This window comes from Hippopotamus amphibius, chromosome 11, assembly GCF_030028045.1.
Source record: "Hippopotamus amphibius kiboko isolate mHipAmp2 chromosome 11, mHipAmp2.hap2, whole genome shotgun sequence".
Taxonomy (NCBI): domain Eukaryota; kingdom Metazoa; phylum Chordata; class Mammalia; order Artiodactyla; family Hippopotamidae; genus Hippopotamus; species Hippopotamus amphibius.
Window position 1 is genome coordinate 112,639,156 of NC_080196.1, and position 22,730 is coordinate 112,661,885.

Consider the following 22,730-nt stretch of genomic DNA (forward strand, 5'->3'; position numbering starts at 1 on the left):
GTGTGTGTCCTTTTAACCTAAGGATGCGCTCAGACACGCACTACACATGGAGATACACGTGCATCCAGGTCCAGTACCCTTGTGCCCACGACACCGGCCCATCACCCAGTTGCCGGCCCCGAGCCCGAGCCGGCAGCATCCCTGTCCCAGGTCCCAGCACAGGACTCCGCCGTGCGGGTTGCGACGGGCCGTCAACTGAGCGAGGTGGGACCCCGAACTCTGAGCCCAAACCGACAAGAGGAACAAGAGGCAGGGGTCTGGGCAGCTGGCAGGAGAGCCACGCGCCAGACACAAAAGCAGGGGATCTGACCAGCCCTGCGCTTGCTCTTTTTTTAACGAGCCCAGTCGCTCGAGAAACGCACGTGGACGGCTTCGCACTGTTACTATTTAGGCCAGAGAGTTTCTGGATTAGTACAACCAGGGTCTACGGTGTCTGAGCCCATCCCAAGAGAGAAATCACTAGAAAAAAGCCACAGTGAAGATAAGAGCCCCACTTCCCAAACCACAGAACCCACGGTGCGTGACTGACTTTGTTCACGAAGGATAACCACCCATCCCTTTGTTTTCCTGGAAGTGCGGGAGAGGGCAGGCGTTGCCTTCCACAAGCTACTCACCCTGACTCTTCCGTGACGTTTATGACGCAGGACTGGGAGAGGCACCGTTTCTACTGGAACCACGGCCAAGGCCCTGTCTGCGGCGCGACAGGCAGGACAGCTCCTCCGGTAGCCACGGCTGCCGCCCCAGCTCTCCGCGCCCCGGCCCCCAGGAAACGGGACCGTGTGTCTGGATTTCACGTGTGAGTGGACCAGGCCACCTGCGGCCTCCTCACCACCGAGGGGTCACAGGGGCCAGCATCTCGCAGGCCCGGACCCACGCCTTTGAGAAGCCCTGGGTGGCCCTCTTCACTGTGACCCTTAGAGGCAATCCGGGGAGAGTCACTCGTCACCCACAGCTTCCACGGCTGTGACAAATTCATCCTTAAGACGACGATTTGCAATCCTGTCTTCCAAACGCAGAGTAAGAAAGTGTACCTAAGGTCCTTAGGCCGGTGCCAGGTACCTCGTGGGCGCTCAGCAAATTCACATCCCTTCTTCTTTCCGTCCCAAACCCAAGGTTCGGTAATAGTGTAAAACGCCAGGACGAAGCACGTGGAAACCAAGGCCCGTGCCTGTCACCACAGGTGCGGGTCCAGGGGCCCGAGTCCCGACTCCGGGGTCCACATCCCAGGTCTGGTTACTAGCAGCCAAGCGATGTTTGCTGTGGGCCCACGTGGACCAGCCCGGCCACCAGGCGGTGTTCACACCTGGGCAAGTCACTGGCTCACCTGAGCACCCACACCTGCAAGTCAGGATGCTGGGGGCGGGGCACTGAAGGAAATGCCTCAGCTCCCTCTCCTCTGACACTGAAAATCCAGTGATTTTTCCCCAAGTCCAGAGAGAAAACTTACGAGCTCTCCCTTTCCACCCTATTTTGCATCATAATGTCTTTCAGATTAAAATCAAATTTAGTATTTTCCTTCGGGCTTCTAAACATATTTTTCTGAGCATACCTGTCCCAGCAGGGCTGTCCGGGCTTCCCCGGTGAGCTTGCCGTGGCCACACGGAGCCACGCGATCACACCTGCCCATCACCACGCCAGGCACCACGTGGGATCCGCCCAGAGGAGGAATGTCACCTGCAGTTTCCGTTCTTCAAACCCAGAGACTCCTTCGTACCAATTCAACGCAAACCATTTCATGACTTCAATCAAAGCACCATCCACAGGATCAGTGGAGAAAAAGGAAGGAGAGCGTCCCACCGTACATCCCCTTAACTGCCGGCGTCTCGAACGTCCATTCGGGAGGAAACGTGGAAGCCACAGAAGCACGCGTCCACACACGTCCCCACACAGGGTGCAGAGAAACACGCGCAGCTCCGCTCACGAAAGACCACCCGGAAAAATCAAAGGCGGAAATAGGGACATCCCCAAGTTCGTAACGGACCGATGGCACTGCTGCTTTCTGCACCGAGACCCAGCAGGGAAAGGGCAGCTCTGTGCATCTCAGAAGCGCTCTGCCCAAAAATACCACCCCAGGAGCAGCTGGATGTGCAGATGCGGGCAAAATGATCTTACGCACATGCACGCTAACATCCTTTCCCAGATAATGAAGGTGACGGTCCTCGTCCTCCTCCCCACCAACACCAGGTCTGCCTGCACAGCTGCCTCCCCGGGAGAAACTCTTGAAGAGTTTTGCTCGAATTCATTCTACGATCCTTCAGTCCTAATAAAAAGGAGGGGACGAGGGGGCTTCCCAGTCAGGTGTTCGTGCTCAGTTATCTTTCTATTTATCATCAAACTCCTTTTAACACGTTTCCAGCTGAGCCAGGAAAAGCAGTCCCGGGCCAAGGTCAAAGTAACAACGGGTGCTTAGCCCGCCCTCAATCCCAGGTCTGGGAAACAGACGTCCGACGGATTAAGCGGGAAGGAAGGCTAACTGAGCCAAATTCGACTTGCCGGGGACGTGTAAATGAAGTAACAAGCCCCCCCGCCCCGCCATCTGAGCTGGTGCTCTGGGGGAGAGACACAGCTCCCCCAGCCTCTCAGAGCCTGATATGATCAGAAGTCGGTATTAAAGCATCAATAATCACCTCTGTAAGAACATTCTTGCTACCAGTTTTCTTTAAGAAAGAAACGAACTACCGAAAACACACAGGGCCTTTTGGTTCATAATCTTGACTGTCCGCTCATGCGGGCTGTCAACCCATCACCAACAAAGACCCGCTGCAGGGCTTTCCGGGGCGACCCGGTGCCTCCCGCACGTCCGGCCCCACCAGAAACAGCGCACCCGGGGCGTCTGCGCGCCCTGGACCGCGGATCTCAGAGCAGCTCCTGCACGCCTCGCCCTGCCCCGCATCGTCTGTGCCGACAAAGCAGAGCATCCTGCCGGGGGCCAGCTGAGCTGGGCTACTGTTCTCACCGCCCTATCGGAGTGACACACAGAGAGGCCTTCCGCAGGTATCTGACAGGGAGCTTTAAAAACAGCGCCTGCAAACATCTTTTAGACGTCTTACAGAAGTACTTCTGCTGCATGAGCCAAAAGCAGTGCATGGAAGTCTATTTCCTTAATCATACATTAAACATACTATTTCATAAATGAAAAAAGGCAGGCGAGGATCCCTAGAAAGAAGAGCTCCTGGTGAGTTCCCTTTCTTTACGTGATCTCCAGGCTCAGGAGGGGAACTCAGACAACCTCTCGTAAGCGGGCAGCTGGGGGGCGGGGGGACGGGGGTCGGTGGTCCGGGAAGGGCTGCTGGGAAGCACCAGAGTCTCGGGGACCAGGCGTGCAGAGCCCCACAGCAGAGTGGGTGACACGGGGGCCTGCAAGGCCTCTCCTGCGCCCGTGCCTGGTCATTTCACTTGCAAAGAGGTTGAGACGTTTCCTGTCATTTTTCCTATTTTAGAGAAAAATTAGTGGACATACCTTTTAAGACCTGAGATGTAGCTCAGGCCCCTCAGGACGATGCAGCAGGACCAGTGAGAAAGGATGGTAGCATCCGAGCATCATCAGTGATGCAGAGAAGCTGCATTTGGTGTGAGAACGACATTCAATTATGTACTAAGTGCCGCCTGGCACTGGTCCCCAGCAGGACCGGGAAGGCCCGCCAGGCTCTCTAGGCGACCAAAGGCTCTTCATTTTCTCACACCAACTACCTGCTAGACGACTTGAGTTTGAGTATTTGAAATTAAGCACGAACTTTTCTCTGATGGTTTCTCCTTGACCTCACATTCCAGGATTACGTGCGTTCAGAGACAACTCCCTGCCCCTGGACCCAGCTAGTGAATGGGGAGAAGAAACATAAAAGATTTTACTCTTCGGCTGTGATTCTTTAGTCAAGGGAACTCAGAGCTGAAAAAGGCCATTTAAAAACTCTATTTACCGTTTCCCTTGGGCCAAGGGAGCCAGTCGACATCTGAGGAAGGCTCTGAAGCTGCGACGTCCCCTGGTACCCGGGAGGAAAGTTTCAGATTCACCCAGACACGCGGTAAGAGGGCAGAATCTCAGGGCCAGCGCCTCACGACAGGCGCTTTGTACCTTTATTTGTAGGTTCATTGGGTAATAAAAGACAAAGGAAGCAGAGCTGGAAAGACCCTGACACATAAGTCAATTTTTAAAAGACTGACCCCTGATGGGATGGTAAGAGCCTCCCCTTCCTGTGGCATTCCTCCAAGAACCCTCAGCCCAGGTCTAACAGGGAGGAGGAGAGCAGAGAAACCCTATCGGAGATACAACCTAGGAGACACTGACTGGTACCCCAGGGAGTGCCGAGGCCAGGAGGAATGAAGCAGGACAGAGGAGTCATCTCCACCTGGAGGGGCTGGAGAGAAGAAACCACCAGATGTGGTGGGGACCCCTCTGGGGCAGAAGGCAGACGCTCCCTGAACCGTGGATCCCAACAGGACCCAGAGTTCAGTCACCAGTGATGCACCAGTACGGGTCCTGCAGGCCTGACCAAAGCACTGAGGTTATCTAAGGCGTTGTATCGGGGGAAGCTGGGTGAAGGGGAGATGGGACGCTCTGAGCTTTTGTTGCAAGTTTCTGCAAATCTAGAATCAGTCCAGAATTTAAAATATAATTACACTGCCTTGAATGCTGTGCAGAAAACCATTCAATCACCCATTAAAATCAAAGTAAACCATTTTATTAGAGAGCGTATGCTTTTACAAAAGCTGCCTCATTTACATGAAATGTTGTCTATCTGCAAAAAAATAAATAAATGAAACAAAATTTACAGAGAGAGAAAAGAGAACGCCATCATGTGAGAGGCGGAAGACACAGTGGTCCCTCCAAACAGAGGAAAACGTGAGCATCCCTGGTCCCTGGTGTGGTCCAGCCAACCACACGATGGACCTGCCTCCACAGAGCAATGTGAGGGTCCTCATGGCTTCTTGCCAAGATCTCCCTGCGGTCCCTGCAGGCACCTGAAGACGCCCACCCCCTCCAGGAGGCTGCCACTCGGCGGACAGGCGACAACAGCTACCAGGCTTTGAGAGCTTGCCAGGTGCCCAGCGTGAGCTCAACACATCTCCCACCTATTGACCCCTCTCCCCGTGACGTAATTCTGGCCATTCTCTCCACTTTACACTAAGGCAAGCAGGGCACAGAGACGGCAAGCCCACTGCTGATGTCACAGAGTACGGAGGTGGCCAGGCGAGGGTTGGGCGGGCAGGGAGGCTGGCGGGCTCGCTCTGGCTGGGAAGGAGCACAGGGGGGAGCTCCACACGGATATTTAAGAGGACACCTTGCAAATAAAGACGGCAGAACAGAGGAGATGAAACGGAGAAGAGAAACGTGGGGGGGAGGGCGGAGGCCAGCAGAGGACCAGGCAGGGAGCCGCTTCTAGAGCTGGGGGCACGAGAGGAGCCCGAGCAGGGGGCAGGACTGCAGAGACCCGGTTCTGCCCACACTCTCCTGCGCTCGCCGCCCCCGGTTCAAGCTTCAGAAGCGCAGAGGCTCTCTGGATTGAAAACTGACCCAGGCTTCCAACCGCTGCTCCTCCGACATTCCACGTCCCCCGTGGCTCTTCTCAGCCTGCTGGAAACTGCCGCGGTCCCTTGGGAGCGAATATTAATTCAAACTCCGGCGACATCCCTCACGTGTGACATGAATTCCATTATGACTGTTAGGGTCCTGCCGAAGAGCAGGCACAGCACAGGTCCGCGTGTCTGCCTGCAGCCGCCGGGCCCTGACGCCTCTGCGACGCTGCCCGGGGACATGCCTTCCCCGGGCTCCAGGGCCTCCTCCACCTCTGTCACCTCCGTGCCCACGTGTCCCCCCCACAGCCCACCCGGTCTCCCGCACCAGGGCCGCCGTCCACACACGCGCTTCACCCACCAACCCCGGGCAGCGGGAGGAGGACCCGACGGAGGACCCCGCCTGGTGGGGCAAACTGGCCCCGCGCGCCTGGCCCACGTGGAGGGCGGGGGCGGGCCGTGCGCACGTGGTCGGCTCCAGGGAAACCAGGACGGACGGCCCGCCAGTGGAGGAGGGCTGCGGCGGACGCAGAGCCCCGGAGGCAGAGGGGACTTCGGGGTACACACCCCGGATCTGGGGAATGGAGCTGCCGCGGAGGCCGCGGCAGGGAAGCAGGTCCCAGGAGGGGGGCGAAGCCCTCGGGGGGCTGCGGGGAAGCGAACAAAGAAGGCACAGGTGATGACAGCCCTCACTCTCGGGATGACCTTAAGTCCCACTCTCAAGGACACAGGACGCCACAAGGTCCCGTAGCCAGGAGGAGAGGACCAGGGGACCTGCGGCGCCCAGCCTGTGGGCCCCGCAGCAGCACGAGGACAGGGCACCTGGGGCAGGGGCTGCGGACTAGATTTCCAAGGAGACACTAAAACAGAGGCCGGTCCAGGGCCCGCCAGAGGCTCAGACGTGAGGCCTTGGGGTCCTCTGAGGCAACACAGCATCCGGCAGAGGCGACCTTGTGTCTCGGGGAGCATTGCCTGGAACCCAGGGCCGGGAGGAACATGGGAACAGCGGGTCCCACTTCTCTCGCCTCAGAGAAGAAACGATGCATGCAGGTGAAAGCAAACGTCTCCCAGCGGCTCTGCCTGCCCAGCCCCTCCCTCCCTCTGTAAGCACCCGGGGGCCATCTCCCCCGGGGGCCGCAGGTGACACCTGGCTCAGAGAGGGCGCTGGCCGGGATGTGATGCAGGGCCTGGTCCCAGTGCTGACTGTGATCTTGAGAAAGTCACGACATGTCAAATCAATCTATAGTCTGAGCCTCAAAAATATTTTGCAATCTGCATGGGCAGCCTGGTTTTCAAAGCAGAAGTTTAAAGATTTCCTGCATCTGTAGGCATGTTCAAACTGTAAGTACATTCAATTCCTGATTTTTCTGTTACCAGAGAAATGCATCACAGACCCTCAGACAACTGCACAGAAAGCACGCACAAGCACAGGGCAGCCTGAGCGCTTCTGACCACTGCCTGGCCGCCTCCAGCACCCTCTGTCCTGCCAGACAGCCTTCCCAAGAGGAACCAGAGCCTAGTCCAGACGCGTGTTTGGAGACCAAGGGGACACCCTGAGTGACCCTGGACGGTGGTAAACACAGCCCCGCCCATGCCCATCTGCACGCAGGGGCGTCAGCACCCCCCCCCCAGACACGCAGGCACCGGAGGAGGCCCCCTGGGCACCTGGGACGGCACGGCAGGGAGTCGTGCTCTCGTGGACCAGAAAGGTCGAGAAACGGGCCATCAACCTCTGCTTCCCACTTTCGCAGCAATGTGCTTATTTATCTGAAATTAGAGATGTCAAAATGAAGACTGGCAGTGTCCTGCAACGTTTGTGACTGGGCACAGGCCCACATCTGCTTAATAAGAAACCCCACCACACTAGGTATTCGTGTGACATAGACGCTCACTCGGGGGGAATAAATGGAAACGTTGCTCCATCCTCCCGTGTTAATTATCCGGTTTAGTCCTCAAAGCAGGGCCAGCGTGTAGCCAGGGCACTTACCAGTGCTTCACAGGTCCTAGGCCTCCCCCACCAGGAAGGCTCCTGCCCCGTCACAGTATCGCACTGCTAAGGAGGAGTACTGACAGACAGCTTCCAGGTCTCAAGCCTCCAACCTCCCATAGCGGTTTTAAAGGCATTTAAGGTTCATTCTCAAATAGTTTTCTTGAATAAAGTTACAGTCTTTCTGCAGGTTTAGCTCTGTCTGCCTGAGTATAAACAGCTGAGGTAGTCAAGTCGGGCTGTGCTAAAGCTCCCCTGTCCGGGAGAAAGGTTTTGCCTTCTCCTGGCAAAATGTAAAATTAGTAAACTGTGCAGTGAGGTCACCAGCCCAAAATTACACCCAAACTTACTATTATTAAGGATTTGCTGTCCTGTTTTTATATTACTAAGAAAGCTACACTCATTCTATCTTTATATTTAGAGGGCTCTTTAAAAACAAGTTTTAGTACAGATCTATGAATGTATGTCTTGTACAGAGTGGACAGTTAAAAGAAAGTACTCATGATTTTAGGTTACATATTTTCCCTTCTACACTGAAATAACCAAAAACTTAGTAATCGTTTCCACTACTGCATTCAGGGTAAAAGTGCTTTCTTTCAATGTAAGAAGAAATTACACAACATTACTGGGTGGGCCAAGGGAGGAGATTCACTTCTTAGATAAAAGGGATTTTGGTAACTTTAGTCTCCTAACTAGAAACTTTAATATTTTAAAAAACATAGTTTTAATGTTGGGATTAAACAGAGACTTCCTTGTCTATTATTATCTTCTTTCATTCTCAAGCCCTGGTACCTGAAAGGTTAAGTCCCAGTGTGCTTAGAAAAATCACAGGGTTGCCTTATGTTCCTTCCAACTGACATTCATTAATTAAAACATCAATGGAGGCACTGAAATATACATTTAAAAACCATACGTTACATATATCTTACCACAATAAAAAATCCAAAACAAAAAACTGTAATTTTAAATGCTTAAAATCATTTAAAGTGCTTTAATATTGTACTCCCTTAAAAATCGTAACAGAAAACATACATGAGGAATGTTTACAGGCATCACGAGGTCAATGATCGATTGTTAAAGCTGCATAAGATACGTTGTTCTGGAGACAGTATCATCCCAAGTGAGGATCAGACGTTCTGATGTCAGAGGTCTTCACTAGAATCCACCAACTGTTTAAAAACATTTTTTTCTAGACGAGGCAGCCAGCTCCCACGCACTGAACGCGGAACAGCCTGTGTCTAAATTCCCTGTCACACCGCATGCCCTCTGCCGACTTCTCTGGGCCAAAAACTTACAGAAGAGTGTCCCCTGTTTCCCCTCTGATTTTAACTTAGCTCTGGAGTGAATCAAAAGTTTTCAGAATAGAATACTAATTCGAATATAGAAAGAAGAGCTCCAGAAAGGGTACATTTCCATCCAACATTTCTATCCAAACATGCTTCCACACAGTGACTCTTTCTGCACTAACAGCTTGAGAAATTCCAAGTTCAAGTTATTTTAGATGCAGCATTTAACTGACACTGTGTGGTGTTTTGATCCAAGGAGCCCTTTTATAAATCAGCTCTGGAATGTCCCACTTTTCCTGACTGGAAATTCCATACGAATCCTATTCTGTGCTCTCTGGTCTACTCTGAGGATTTTAATCCACTTCATTTTTTGTAACAGATATTTTACAACCATCCTTGGCCGAAAGCACTGAAGTTCTGACCTAATTCACCTTAAGAACTTCTTTTCTGTGATTTTATATAAATCCTACATACTGCACGGCTTACCCTTCCCTTGACAATGTTTCCATAAAGTTCAATAAACCTGATTTTTTAAATTCCTTCTATATTCCTTTCTCCTTAAGTTATTTTCTTAAAAGTAGTCTTGTAAGCTGATTAATTAAAAGACAACTTTCAGAGGCCTTATTCTACCCACATCAAAGACAGGACCTACAGTCTCCCTCACCAACCTGTCGGCCAGAAGAAATTAGAAGCAGAGAAAAACACTCCTGCTATTAAGAGCTTTTAAAGAATCATGTGACAGGTATGCGCAGTGTAGCCTCAGTTCAGAGGTCATGACATTCACCAAACTCCCAAGGTCCTGAACTCAGAAGGCAGGCTTCCTCTGCCACCTGCATCCCGGAGGGACAGGTGAGAAGGCTGGGCTGCAGCCCCTCCGACATCTGGCAAGAGACAGAAGCCACGCCTTGCAGGGGGCTTTCCTGGGTCTCGTGCCCCAAGGATGCGTGGCCTCGGCACTTCTCGGTGCCCATCTGTGATGAACGCTCTGTCATCTGCCTGTTTCCTCGGGGAAGCAGGGAAGACCAAGTGTTTCTGGGACCCGGGAGGCCGAGGCCACTGCTGTCGAAACATTCCCACAGGAGGGGTCAGTCTCTTCCCGAACATTCGGTGGCCTCCCAGAATTGGATGTAACTGGACAGAGTCGTGACCCAGTGCAGGAGACACCGCCCGTCTTAGGAAGCTGGACTACACCGTCCAGGTGCAGCCTCTCCCAGGGCCAGACCTGGACGCCCAGGCCCCACACTCACCACGTCTACACGGGGCCTCCCGCCATCTCCCACCTGCCCGATCCGTCACCACGTCTCTGGGACCCCACTCTCCAATGTCCCTCTCGGGCCCCATCCTCCAGTCTCACAGCCACTGGTCTGGCCCCAAGTACCACCCTCCCTCTGCACTGCGCTGCAGCGTCTTCCCAAAGCGGCCCCCTCTTCAGTCCCCCCGTGGTGAGCCCCCTGCTGCAGACCACTGAGAAGTCACCCTGAACCCACCACCTCCCCACCGGTGAGAGCCCTCAGGATGCCTCACTGCACTGCGGACAGAGCCTGGTATCCTCCAGGTCACCCACTGCCCCTAACAGCCTCTCAGAGATCACCTGCCATCCACACGCACGCGTGCACACACACTCACACGAGCACGTCGGGCTCTCTTGGGCTCTGACCACTGCCCACCGCTCGGCCTCCCCCAGCACCCTCTCCTGCTCAGGGAACTGACTCCCACCGAGACTCCTGTCCTCACCAGCAGCATCCTTTACAGTCTCCTCGCAAAGGGAATCCGGCCAAACAAAAGATGACTCAGAGAACTCACAGGCAAAAACATAAAAATGAAAAAAAAATGGTGATGATAACTAAACCCAATAAGCAAAGAAATAAATTTAGAGTCAAGTCTAAGTAACTGTGACGTACATACAAACATGTAATTATTACATTTCTTGCAAGACATTATACACAATGTAAAAATAATAAATTAACAACAGTGGCCTGAAACAACATCCAAAAAAGGAATGACGGTTTCGTGTGGGGAGGGGGGAGGGGTGGAGAAAGGGAGGAAGGTAACCTTAGGCTCATTTCTTCATCCTCCCCAAAGAGGAAGTCAACTTACACTGTTACTGGAGTTGATAAACTGAGAAACAAGGCTTTAGGCAAAAATTATAAATATAACCAGTAGTAGAACTGAAAACATTGTACTTTCTACCTTCTGACTTCAAGGATTAAAGCAGAGGAAACATACTCATACACCAACAAACAGAAAATAAAGAAAAAAAAGGAAAAGGCATAAAACAAAACAAAAGGTTTTTTAAAAAATTAGGAAAGAACACCTAAGAAATGTTTCAGCAAAAATATAAATGGAATCCACTTATTTATTTAAAAAGGCTCAATGAAAGGGTTAAAAACCAAACCCAACTATTTGCCCTGTACAAAAGACACCCATGATGAAGGAACTCAGAAAAGTTGGACACGTAGACAAAATATGCCAGAAAAATGCAAACAGAAACAACAATGAAAATTGAAATATCACTAGAAGTTTAATTCCTGGTTTGAAAAAGACATTCAATTCCACAAAAGTCACACTATAATTATAAGGGTAAAAAAAGAAATCACAAAGAATAAGATTGTCCTACACCTTTAAGTCACGCAACACAGAACAAAATACATAAAACAAACGGCCCAGTGAGTACATGGAAAGATGAAAAGAGACAGGATGGAACTGGGAGAATTAACAAACCTCTCTGAAACCTGGCAGATGAAAGAGGCAAAAACAATAGTAGACTTGAATTAAAAAGTAGAGTTTATCTAGCATGTAGGTATCAAAGCCCATACGGAGCACTTTGCTAAGCTGACAAGAGAACAAGCGGTGCTGCACAGGGACCACAAAGGCAGGCTCTCACCATTCCTCAAACCAGGAGCCGCCCAGGCCTCCCAGCTGCACACAAGGCTCTGCAGTACCAAACGTTAACAAGTGAAAGCAAAACGGCGCTAACTAACGCGCAGTCGCTTGGAAAACTGTGAACTCCCCGTAACAACTCCTGGGGCAGGAGGCGATCACAGGGCAACTGCAAACCTCTCCTGAAACTCCTCTGTGTCGAAATGTACGGGACACACAGAAAGCTTAAAGTACAACCCGCTGCGGGATTAAAGATGAAATATATATGTAAGTGAAACATTCAGATCAAAAAGTAACAGAAAAAGGATTTAAATCCTTAAATTTGCATTTTAAACGGCAACCAAAAATCAGAAAAGAAACAAAACAACATTAAAACTGGGAAATAAAATCAATAATTGGCTCTTTCATAAGCCCAAACTAATGAGAAAAATGACAAGCTGGCCTAATCAAAAACTAAATAAGTAAAAAAGGCAGGGGCTGGGGGAAAGTAGGTCTCCTAATCCCCGAAGGAAGGAAAATTAAAAGAATACAGTGTTCTTCAAAACTCTATGTTAGTAAATGTGATAATATCGAAAGAAATTACCAATTTTCTGGTAAAATATAAATGTTCAAAATCTGTCCAGAAATCAACAGAAAGAGGACCCAGAACAATAATCAGGTAAGAAATCAGAACTGTTACACACTCCTTCACCAGCTCAAATCCAAAAAAAAAAAAAAAAAAAAAATCAGTTACAGTCACACACCTTTTGAGAAACAACTCAGATGTAGCCTACTTGAATGTTTCTGGAGCAAAACGAACTCACAAAGTGAAAGAAAAGAGATAAAAAGTTACTTGCAACAACAAGGCACAAAGCTATTGTCCTAATAAACAAAATGTTCTTACAAAGCAACAAATCATAAATAACTCAATGGAAAAACTGACCAAGCAAGGGAACAGGTGGTTCACAAGAGAAATAATAGTCAACAAACGTTAAGAAACGCTCAACGTGGTTTTAAATTTTTAAAATACAACGCGGTATTTTCCCTATCAAGTTGCCCAAGACCTAGGCTGATAACATCAAGTGCTGACAAGGAGAAAGCCACAGGTCCCTGACTGCTGGGGGGTGGGGGCAGGGAGGTGAAAGGGCATTTTGATATCCTATTTGGAAATGTGTCAATATCCGTCAATGAAAATGCCCCTTTCTGCCAAAAATTCCATCTCAGGGAACTAATCCCAAAGGAACATTCCCACATGTGCACAAAATTTTGTCTCGGAGAGGTTCTCTGCACACGAGGAAACTAGCAGCAACGCAGAGGTCCCCCACGGGGACAAGCACAGCACAGTTTCTGCGGGTGACATCCAGCTGGCAGGAGCTGGCCCCTGCCACTGGGTGATGCCCACAGCCAAATTCCCTTCCAACGGGCCAGAGTGGACCGCACTGGGTACTGGGCATTTGGGAACCACAGAGGAGGTGTGCAAACACCTGCACTCCACTCATGCCCTAAAGAGTCAGTTGTGAGGTTATGTTAAAATAAGTTGGAGGTCCAGTGGCTAGGACTCTGAGCTTCCACTGCAGGGGGCATGGGTTCAATCCCTGGTCGGGGAACTAAGATCCCACATGCCTCACAGCATGGACAAAAGTATATATAAATAAAAATTTAAAAATAAAATACTTTTTAAAAAAGGAGTAATTTGGTAAAATAAAAAAAAGTTTTTTTCAGTTGCAGGAAAACAGAGAACATGATCCAATTTTAATTTTTAAGTTAAAAATGTACATACATATATTACGAATCTGAGTACACTCGTTAAGCAGCTGGATTTAAATGCCTAATACAGTGACTGGCAACCAGAAGGCAGTAAATACGTGCAGCCTATTTATGTACAAAGTAAAATGACATCCGTGTTGTGGAATCTCACACATGTTCTTTTTTCTCAAAATGCAACTTCCACTTTGGATGGTAAATAACCTGACGGCAAAGATGATGGTGTCTTGCAGTCTGCCGACTGTGCATCTTGTATAATTATCTGAAGAGAAATAGTGGAATTTAGGCAAGAACAGTACCCTAAGTATTTGCCTATAACTCAAGTGCTCAAATACGTAGCTGAAAATCAATTAACGTGTTATCTGCTGTGAATGCCACACCACGCACCCCTAACAGAAAAGCGCTGCATCTTCGCACCATTTCATGAACGTCCACGTAACTTATTTTTGAAAATCTCTATCTATGCCTTCAAAGTGAAGGACCGTGTCTGTCTTTACCCTCTTACGCAAGAGAAATACAGTGTAGGACCTTGGGTCCCAGCTGTCCACGTTTAATTCTGGTTCAATAATTTAAATGTGTAGCTTCATATTAATCCCGGGAATAGTGACATTCACATCAACTCACTGCTAGCAAATGGGATGCTACACAAGAAACAAAGTCACGGGGTAACGGGAAAGGAGCCCCACTTGTGCTCCGCGACTACAATTCCTCTCAATTAAAACTAGGATAGCACTCATATTCGTAGCTCCAACTTCAGACATCTTCACGTGAATTAAACAAAGTGACTTTCAAGTGAACAGGAAAGAAATTCTGCCCCAAGTGATTACATGCAAGCCGGCAGTCCTGTGTCTGTCTTCCACTAACCTCCAAAACCAGCCATGGTTTGCCTAAGAAAGGGATGTTTTAATCAGAACACTTGAATTTACTGTCAGACTGAGGTCCCACCTGACTAGCAGATCCTGAGACAAAGCAACCATAAATCTCACACGACTGGGCAGGAACGGCCTAAGCTCTGGAGCCCCCCAGGTGTACAGCCGATTCGGGGTGATGGGCTCTGGGGCCTTCCATCACTCCTTAGACAAGGGCCCACTTATGAAAGCTAACGCGTTGCGATGAGACGCGTGCGACTTTACAGAACTCTGCAAAGAATGTCAGGTCCACACACTAAAAAAATGGTGATCCTGACACCGAAAGTTCTCCTGTCTCCTTTCAGTGGAAACCTCCCTTTGCCTAACCTTGCACACGTCCAAAGCACGATTTTGCCACTGAAACAGAGAAACATGGCGCTTTTATGAGAGCTGAACAATGTCAACCCGGACTTTGTCATCCCACCTGAACCCCAGTCCATCTTACTTTTTTTTTTAAAGTCTATTAAGTTTCCTGAGCACTGGTACTGCCAGTCCACAAGCGAGAGAGTAAACAGAATTCTAGTCTGTTTCAACACAATTTAACTATCCAAAGAAGCACTTCAGTGATTGATAGGGCACGATACGGAACCCGACCTTCAGTCTAAGTAATAAACTTGCTGACCTGAACCTGGATTTACAGGCAGGAACAGCACACAGCGCCATGGCAAAGAGCAGGCCCAGCCCCGGGATGAGGAAGCAATTTAACCAGGTCTCACCTTGAAAATGTGACAAAACTTAATACCCAAACGGAACAGCAGTCTTGAGACACATGGCGACACAGACTCACTTTGCACCAGCTCCTAAAGTGGCAGCTTCCGTGCCTCCCTGTGGCCGGTAATAGACATCCCAACACAATGCGATTCTGCTGCAACTGCATACCTGTAAATCCCCTTCCAGCTGGCTGCCAAACCACCCCCAAGCACAGTCTGCAGCTCACAGAACCACCCGCGGTAAAGTCCTTGAGGGCAGGACCTGCGTCTCTCTCGCTGCACCTCCTAACAGCACGGGGATAGGAATAACACACAAATCGTACTCAAAAATCCTGCTGACGTGAAGGAACAAAAACTCATGACACTGTACTTAAGCCTCATCTCCCTGAAAGAAGCATCGTCTGAAAGGAGATTCGTTTGCTTTGAGTTCCACACTTTATTCTTCCCTCTGAGAAACACCTTTTCTGAACCATTACTGTGACCTGTTGGGGGGAAGGAATCTTCATTTTTATTATTATTAATAGCATTACACTGAAATGAGCTACTTAAAAAGACTGATGAAACACACCGCTTCCAGATTCACTTTGAGGAAAAGAAGTTTTGCCCTTCGGTCCACACGGCCCTCCGAAGTGGAAACCCTCTACGTCAGCACTTCCACGAGCTTTGACACAGAGCTCAAAGTGTACCGAGTTCTCAACCAATGACCACATTTCACATCCCAGGACCTGGGAGCAGAAATGAGATCGGCGCGAGGTCATCCAGGAAGAATGTGGGGGAGGCTTTGTGGAGCCAGAATCCCAGGAAAACACACGGCTCCTCCACACAGAGAGCACTGTGCTGGTGTCCTTCCATCACCGCCACCACGAGGTACAGGATGGTCAGTGACCTCCGCCCCGGGTTCCCACGCCAGATATACCTTAAGCCCCAAGCAAAGTGAACACTGTCTATGTTTTATACAAAGTTGCTTTTTACAATGTGAGGTTAACAAAACAAAACTGTGGCAAAGGAGGATAGGACAGGTTCAAGGCTTCATGTGCTGAATATAAAGAACATCTATCTCACTGAATTAGACCCGTCTCATCGCCTTTGTAAAATAAACAGATGATTTGTTTTAATATGCAAAAAGGAGGAAGAACCAAAGGCTTTTTTATGCTGGATGTAAAGTTTATATGTTCACATGCTGGGTATAAAATTACCCCTCGATGAAACAGAGATAAACTGGAACCACCAGGACTTTCCTTCTGTGTTCTGAAACCCTTAAGTAAGTGACCTTCACCTGTAATTTCGTCTGCTTTCCAGCTCCCTTTCTTTCCAGTGCACTGCACACCATCCTGTACTGGCCCCCGGGGGAGGCCGGCATCTCACCCCATTGCACAGATGAACAAGTAAAGGCAAAGAGGCTCCAGAACAGGCCAAAAGGCACCACCACTGGATGCTGGGTTGGAAGCCAGAGGCTGCACCTTACACTACAACTCCTTCCCACACACCTGCAACCCGGGACGAACACATCTGAGTTTCTGGATGCTACAGCAGAGGCGGGGGCTTGGCTGCAGGGAACTCGGGGAAATACCTGGGCAGGACAGCTCCTGGTCCCCCAAGTGCTGGACCAACTTACTGGGGACTCGCCGCGGGACAGACACTGCGGGGTCAGGCCCCAGCCTCCTGGCCGTCCCAGGGCCTCCCTTCAGCACCCAGTGCACTCCCCCTCCCCACCTCCTCCACCCCCCACCCCCGCCCCGACCACTGGTTGCTGGCACAGACCTTGAGAGTGGTCAAAAAGAACTTTTCTCCGTTCATTAAGCTGCTCGGATTCAACTGAGGTATTTCCAAAGTATCGCATCTCCCCTTAGAGTCCTTGTCTACCAACAGCAGAGCTGGGGAGTGGAAGGTCCTGACGGACCTCAGCACAGGCCCTGAGTGACGGCAGGGGTGCCCACACCGGCGGCAGCTCCAGCCCCACCGCCGTGCCGGCCTCCACGGGGCCCACACAGGCCGAGTCCACATCGGGCTGAGCCCCAAGTGTAAGATCCACGCCTGATTTCTAAGGCTTAGTATGAAATCAAGAGCGATGACTATCTCAGGAATAACTTGTGTCATTCATGAGTTCAAGGAACATCTGGGATCTACCAGGTTAAATAAAACATGTTATTAACATTAATTTTACCCGCTTCTTTAACCTTTTTTCATGGGGTAACTAGAAAATCTCAAATGACAACAGCCTCGTCTGTACCAGGCAGCACTGTCCTTGCACGCAGGTCAGCCTACTGCCGCCCTGGGGCCAGAAGCCTGCCTGCCCGCCACCTGTTTTTGTGTGACGTGTGAGCTGAGGACAGTTTTTACAGTCTTAAGTGGTTGAAAAAAAAAATCAAAGGGAGAAGAGTATTTTGTGACACGTGAAATGACATGAAATTCAAGTTTCGGTGTCCAGAAATACAGCTTCTTTCCGCACTGATGTGTTATTTGCGGCCGCTTCTGTAACTGCTACAAGGCAGAGTGAGTGAGCTCCAGCAGAGAAGTTCTGGCCCACAGAGCCCCGAATATTTACTATCTGGTCCTTTACAGAAATAGGCTGCTGGGGGGGCGGGTGGTAATTGGGAGAGTGGGATTGACATATACACACTACTGTATGTAAAACAGGTAACGGGTCAGGACCTGCTGCATAGCACAGGGAAGTCTACTCAACACTCTATAATGGTCTATATGGGAAAAGAATCCAAAAAAAAAAAAAAAAAGAGTGGATATGTATAACTGACTCACTGTGCTGTACACCTGAAGCTAACACATCAGAAATCAACTACACTCCAATGAAAAGTTAAAAAAAAAAAAAAGAAAGAAAGAAAGAAAGAAAGAAAGAAAGAAAGAAAGAAAGAAAGAAAGAAAGAAAAAGGCTGCCAACCCCTGCCCTAGAAAATCTCTAGGGCAATCTCTGCAAATACAGACCCTGATTTCCCAAGCTCGGGCCCCTCTAGGCTCCGGTGCAAGCTCCCCAGGCAGACTGGGAGAAGAGGCGGCCGAGGTGGGCTGAGCTCCCCAGCTGCCGGGACGTCTGGACGCTGATGCAGGAGTTTCCCAAGTTCAAGTCCCCACACACCCCTCTGAATTCCTTTTTCTGGATGGATTACTGGAAACCGCCGCTCACCTTCACAGCGGACACGGCCATATACTTGGGGGGGTCCCACCGGTAACCCCACCACCTAGAACAGGGGAGGGGGGCAGGAGGAGGGACACCGGTCTTCTACGAAGTGATCTCCACACGGACACCATTCCAGACGGCTCAGACCAAGACTCAAAGTGTCTACGTGGCAACACGCATAAAGAAGGTCAGACTGCAGGTGACTGCCCAGAAGACGGTCTGCTCAGATAACCCAAGTTCCTGAACCACGAGGGTCTCAGCGTCCTCCGAGGGGGCAGGGGACTGGAATGACTTCCTATCTGCTACCTGTTATGAACACTACACAATCTCCACACAGAACGTGGGGGCCCTGCTCACAGCGCGATCGATGTTTGCGTAACGGAAATGAGCCTTGATGGAGCATCTATGAGCTATTATCTAGGAGGCTGGTCATCCAGGCATTCACCCAGTCTGATTCAAGTCTACCGTCAGACCTTAGTGATAAAAACTCAACTTCTAATATAAGGGAAAACGGACGCTCAGTACCTGGGGTCACACTGTCACAGTGATTCAACAACTAGCTCTCAGTCGCGGTGAGGAATTCGGACCCCCTCGGGTCCTTGATTCAGGGAGGCTCCAAGCAGCCACCTTTGGAACACCACTGCAGACCCGCCCCAAGAGCCCCACTGAAGACCGTCTACACGAAAACACGTGGCCTGTGCGGAAAAGGCCAACCAACGTACAACTCAAGGTGAGGTTTCCTTTAGGGTTACAGGCTAAAAAAGGCTTCTCTTTCACAGAAGAACCAGTGAGTTTTGCCCTTACTGTCAATTCAACATAATAAATGCCCGTTTCACTCCTGTCTTAGTGGCCAGAAAGCTCAGATTCTAAAGTCTGGTTCAAGTAGACGCACGGGAGGGAACACGGTGATCCTGTTCTCCCCTTGTCAGGACCTATTATTCCATTTCCTTGTTCTTGACTTTTATCTACGTTTTACTCTATAGTTAATGCATGACCTCAGGGCACGTCACACCTTTTATGGAATGAGATGTATAAACACGCAAACTCTTCGTACCAGCAGACACACAACAGGATTTCGGTCACCGGATTCTCCAACAAGCCTGCCCCAATTCTCAAAATCTCTCCATTTCTGAGTTTACACGGGTCATGATGTATTTTGACAAATTTCTAGAAAGGTAGCAGACTACCTAGGGCATAGTTTCAGGTAAATAATGCAGACGTGCTCAGTACTATCTTCTTCAGAAAAGGGAAAACAAATGCAAAATCTGGGTCTCAGTTTACTGATTTTTCCTCCTAAGCAGAAACCTAGATAGAATGTTGACTACGTTTGTCCACGCGAAGAACGCAAAGGAGATAGATTTTCTACGTGGCTCTGGCACAAGGAAGACAAAGTCACTGCGCGCTGGCCCAGCTCTCAAATGGACCGGCGTGTGCAGCGGGGACGCACCCCCATACAGCACCCAGGCGCAGAGCAGGGCCCGCCCGCCAGCCCCATGGGTGCTGTGGCCGCGTCTGAACTCCCATCACAAAGAGGGAAGAGGGAAGTGTGGTCTCACCACGGGCGGCTCGCCCCCTCCCCTGCCTGTCTTCCTCTTTCCTGCCATCCTGTCCAGCTGCCCCAAAGACGTGCTCTGCTATCTCCTACGCCTTCCCCCGACCCACACTGTGGTCACCTGCGCCATCGTGCTGACAGCCTAGCCGTGCACGTGCCCTCCTCTGCACCAGCAGCACTTCACCTCTGCGGTGGCCTGAGACCAGAGGCCCGTGAGAGGCTGGGGTCCACCTCAGCCATCGCTGGTCCTCAAGGATCCCCTTCCCTGCAATGTTTTGGTGGCTTTCTTCTTCTAGGACTTTCTATCCCATGCTGGTGATTTGCGTTCTATACTTACTCTTATAAAAAGTGATGAGAGGAGGGTGTTACCACTGGGTTTCCCTAGAAAATCTGCACCCTGGCCCCACGCGGAGCTGGGAACAGGTGCCCACAGCTGCCGGGTCTTGGGTGACCAGGCTTCCTCGTTTCCTCCCAGTCTGAGCTCAGTGATGCTGGGACGGCCCATCCAGTTCTCCCACTAACACCATATCCCCGTCAAGAGCTCCAAAAACTCAGTCAACGTTTTTCCTTCTCTCTGGAGACAGATCTAAGCATCAGAAAGTGAAACTGAAGTGGGGCCCTCTCCCTCCTATCCTAAATAACCCAGCACGTTTAACCCAGCTGGGTCTGCACTCGCAGAGCTCCGTCAGCCTGTGCCTTCTCAACAAGCTCATCCTGAACTCAGACTGCGACCATGCTTTCTTCTGTGCGCTCGGCACAGGGTACCAGGAAGGGACCAGACTGTGACTCAGGACACCCGGGTTTGAGCTCAGTTGCATCACTGTGGCCTCGGCCGAAACACTAAATCCTCCTGAGGTTCCGTACCTGTAAAATGTCCCGACTCACCCCTAGATCATCTCTAAGTCGTCTGCCAATAACATACTTACAACTCTGCATGTGCACCTTTTAAAACAAGTCCAAGAAATAACATAAATGTACAATGAAAGGTAAATAACCAGGAAAGTAAATGTTTCCCTTCATGGTTGTTCTGAAGAATCAATTGAAAACTCCCGACAGACATGAAAACCCTGCAGTAATGAACCCCTGTGACCTGCTCAGGCCACGAAGGTACAGCTCAGTAAGCGTCTAAATGGTGCCTTTGTGGCCCAAAAGATCTAATGCACTTCCCAAAATAGTCTACTATTTCCATGGACACTGGGAAGACCTAATTTAACCGCTGGCTGAAATGCATGCTCTCAACTGCCCCTGAACGTTCGTAGCTAAACAAACACGGGTCCTCAAATAACAGCCACACGCTCAAAAAAGCCCAGATTGTAACTGCAGAAACTTCTTTCTTTAACCAATCCCTACAGACACGTTAAAATGTGTAGCTATTAGGAAAATTAACCTTCCTTTGTAAAGTTCAAATTCTAAGCAGCCCATAATCTCTCATCAACCTAGAAAATAACTGATAAGCCAATCTTCCTGTAAAACCATTAACAGAGTCTGCCTTTCTGTCACCAGGGTAATTTACTGAGGCCAATTTTAATCCTACCACTAAACCACTAATCCCATGACTCTACAGAATTGTCTGAGTTTACGTTGCTATGGCAAGTATTTTTACATTAGGAATTCAGTTATTTACTCATAGTTATGTTTTTCAAGTTGGTTTTAGGAATGAGATCATTGCCCTTGCCTCTTGTTCTAAAAAGTAAAAAGCCATTTCTGAACTAAGGAGGCCGCCTGAGCACGGGGCCGTGCTGCAGTCATCACAATAACACTAATTTAAATTATGCTCCTGTACTCAGAGGAACAAATTATCACCATTACGCGAATGGTCCCGTGAAAGACGTGAAGAGCTTTGCTGTGATGGATCTAAATCTGGTGGGACGATGATTACCGATGTGAATGATGACATTTTCTCAAACTGGCATAAAACTCTCCCCGGGTCACTGAGGATGTCAGTATAAATGATGGGCCACCCAAAGCCGCTTCCATTCACGCCACTCAGATTCTCTGAGCGGGACCCAGCCCCCCCATCCCATCCACAGATGCTTTTCAGGCAACACACGGCAATGAGTAAAAATGTGTTTACTTCTTTCCTTAAAATGGGAAACAGAATGACTGAAGCTAATGAGACAGATTCAGCAGGAGACTATCTAGAGATACATGAGCTTCCAGTGGGCAACTCCACAGCCACCCGGGACCTTAGAAATGGAAGCAGAAATCTTCTCCGATGCTCCACATCCACACATTCCTGAGACGTGGCATATAATACAGAGCTACCCTTGTGATGAAATCCACGTCTATCCAAAAATTCAAAGTAACGTGTGTAAACAAAACACATTCTTCAGTGAAAACATCACAGTTTTGCCCCTAGATAATCCCAGAACAGCACCACAAAAGTTTAAACTACAGAATAGGCTCACCCCTCTGGCCATTGGTTCATCCATCCATTTGAAAAACACAGCTAATTCTTTAAGGGAAAAAAACATATTTTTTAGCTCTAGGTTAAAGTCACCAGGATAATCAGGAACTAAACAGGAAAAGTCCTGTCTCACCAGCCCAACTTTCCACCTACTTACAACCAGCAGAAGTTTTAACTACTCACATCGGGCCGCATGTGTTCCTGAATTAACACAATCAGCCGACGTTTAATGTCAAACTCTTTCCCACAAAAATTATTTCAGGGAAAAAAAGTGACACTTGCTCACAGCCCTCAAATATCAACAGAACGAGAAGCTGCTAAAGGCAGGAACAGCCTCTCAGCACAACTCTGGATTCATCCTTCACTGTCCCAGCTTTCAAAGAACATTCTGGAATGGTGAAATGAATCAGTGCCTCGCGCAGCCCAAGTCAGCCCGAGCAACATAGGTTAAACAGTGCCATGTGGCCAACACAGGCACTTGTTGCCCTTTTCTGAGACAAAGGACAAAAATTCCTAAACAAATATCCTTTCCTCTCACAGCGGAAGAGTTGAAGAGGGGAGGGTTTCTCAAGTGAGACCAAATAATGCTGAAAAAGGGTTTCTTTATCGTTAG

At 49.6% G+C, this 22,730-nt stretch overlaps 1 protein-coding gene across 2 annotated transcripts in view; it reads right to left on the bottom strand.

Annotated features, from left to right (window-relative positions):
• ZNF516 (zinc finger protein 516) overlaps positions 1–22,730 on the bottom strand; it is a 112,252-nt gene that overhangs the window by 80,868 nt on the left and 8,654 nt on the right. Inside the window, exon 1 of one of the 2 annotated variants that reach the window (XM_057699171.1) lies at positions 5,513–5,774. The exons of the other annotated variant lie outside the window; for it this stretch is intronic. The gene's annotated coding sequence lies outside the window, so the exon portion shown is untranslated. Of the gene's footprint in view, positions 1–5,512; positions 5,775–22,730 lie in introns of those variants that run through there. 2 annotated transcript variants of the gene reach the window in all.